The sequence below is a fragment of the Mandrillus leucophaeus genome, unplaced genomic scaffold (assembly GCF_000951045.1).
Source record: "Mandrillus leucophaeus isolate KB7577 unplaced genomic scaffold, Mleu.le_1.0 Scaffold85, whole genome shotgun sequence".
Taxonomy (NCBI): domain Eukaryota; kingdom Metazoa; phylum Chordata; class Mammalia; order Primates; family Cercopithecidae; genus Mandrillus; species Mandrillus leucophaeus.
Genome location: NW_012109252.1, coordinates 1,275,040 through 1,277,758, shown reverse-complemented (window position 1 = coordinate 1,277,758; position 2,719 = coordinate 1,275,040).

The window sequence follows — 2,719 nt, the reverse complement described above, 5'->3', positions numbered from 1 at the left end:
CTTCTTTAAAGTAAATATATTCAGCAGGGCATTTTCATGGAGGAGTATGTCCTTGGGAAAAGTAAGATGTTCAGGTTAAATAGAAGATGGTGTCATTGAAATCATTCTCATTTTAAGATGCAATTACTCAGCTAGCATGTGTTATCTGGATTTATTCATGGCTTCCTGGGTAGAAGTTTAAACTAAATACTTGAGTAGAATGTAATCTTGAAATATTTATATGTTCAATGAGACTAATAGTTGAGAGATGCTTCAACAAAGTCTGTCCTAGAAATTTAACCTTGGTAACTATGCTGCTGAAATATAGACAGTTCTATAAAAAATAGTTTTAGAAAGGAAAGTGTCTCATTATGATTTACTATAAGGAGAAAATCTTTCTTTTATTTGCCAACTCCTTGTATTTGTGTTCAAATTTAGAGACCTATTTGAAATTATATTTTCTTTTATATTAGAAATTGCTTGTTTCAGGAGCTAATTTGTGAACAGAGATATTCTGATTTTACTTGTTAAATGATGGTATTATAAGTGGTAGAATAAGGACCCACAGAAAATTGTCTCCTCTATAAAATCATGAGAATACTGATAAAGCTTGAGAAAACCAACATTTTCATGCTGTATTCCATCACCTCCTCCATCTCCATGATATCCTCAACAAACTCTCCAATGATGGTGAAAACTTGGAGCTACATTGCCTCAAAAAGAGTGAGAACAGAGTTGAAACTCTTCTGCCTGATAGTTCCCTGGAACACCCACCGCGAGCCTTGTCAATTAGTTGACCTGACTCAGTGTCTCCAAGTATGAAGACCTTCTCTTTAAAGGGATTTGTCAAAACAATTAGTGGCAATTATTTAACATTACATCTGCCTGAGATGGAGAAAACATTGAGAGCAAAAATGTAACTTAAATAAAAAACTTAAAGGGAAAAGCTGGGAAATGAAATTTTCATGGGAACTTAGAAAAGCTCTGACATATTTGGTAATATAAAGCACATGTCTATGCAAAATGTTGTGTGCATGGTCAGGAAAGACCTAAGAAGTCTCTCACCTCTGGCTGAAGTTGAGGCTCAGCACAAGAAGAAAGGAAAGGTGATGGTAAGTTGTAAACTGTCCAACAGAGAGTTGAAGGCCTGCCTCAACATTCATGTGGAACTCTGTGGCAAAGACTGGGACACTTAATGTTTTCAGGTATTTGAGGAAATATACCCAATCATAAGCTGACTCTAAGCTACTCAAGCAGTTTTCAGTGGTTACATACAACAGAATACAGACTTCACAGAGTTATTTCAGAAAATTCACTAAACAAACTTCGAGAACAGCAAAGTTGAAGGAGAGGAAGTGAATCCTATCAACTAAACTTTCCTACTGTATTATTTATGTCTTGTTTTCAACAGAAAATTTTGAGACAATAAACAGAAAAGAAATGTGTATATACAAGGAAAAAAGGAATATGTAGAAAGTGTCTACAAAGAAGCCCCTACTTTGGATTAATTAGGCACCAATTTTAAATCAGCTGCTTTTCATTTCTTTAAACAACTAAAGGAAATCATGTCTAACAAAATAAAAGAACATATATCAAAAATATCTCACCATAAAGAGAATATCAATAAAGAAACATAAATTTTATTTTTATAAAAGAGCCAAATATAAACTCTAGTGTTAAAAAGTATAATATGTGAAATGCAGATTTCACCATGAGAGCTTGACAGCAAATCTGAGCTCACAGAAGAAAAAAACTCCATGAGTTTGGAGGTAGGTTTGTTGGTATTGATTATCCAGTCTGAGGAACAAAAAATAGTACTAAAACAAGAAATGAGCAGAGCCTCAGGGGCCTATACAACATCAACTGTACCAACATATGCATAACAGACTTCCCAAAAGAAGAGAAGAGAGAGAAAATGGGAAGAATAAATATCTTAAAAATGGCCAAAACCTTGAAAATAAAGTATGAAATATTAATCTTACATGTAAGAAGCACAGTGAACTCCAAGTGGATAAATTTAAAGCGATCCACAGTTAGATGCATCGTAAAATTAGCCAAAGACAAAAATAAAGAGTAGCAAAATCAATAAGTGAGAAGCAACTCATTATGTATGAGAGAGAGTCAAAAGATAAACAGCTGATTTCTCACCAGAAGCAATAGGGGCCATAAGAAAATGGAATGGCATATTCAAAGAACCAAAAGAAAAACACCAGTTAACCAAGAATTCTATATCCTGCAGAACAGACCATTAGAAATAAAAAAGAGATTAGAACACATTTAGTTAAACCAAAAAAAAAAAAAAAAAAAAGAGGATTTGCGTCTTGCACCTCTGTCGTGTAAGAAATATCAAAGAAAGCCCTTCAGATAGAAACAGTAGGATGCTAGAAAGTAACTCAAATCCACATGAAATGATGAGCAATGGTGAAAATAATTACATAGGTAGAAATAACAGAGATTTAAATTTGTTTTATTGTAACACTTTTTTTCTCCTATCTGATTTAAAATACTACCACATAAAACAATAATAATAAAACTGTGTTGATGGAATTCAGTGTACAAGAACATAATTAGTATAACGATAACATAAAGGAGGTTAGAGGGAATTGAGCCACATAGGAGCTCATGTTTTGTATACTAATAAAACTTAGTTGGTGGTAATTCAAACTGGATTATTATAAATTAAATTGTTAGGTGTAATTCCAAGGCAAACAGTAATAAAATTACTCAAAAAATAGGAAAA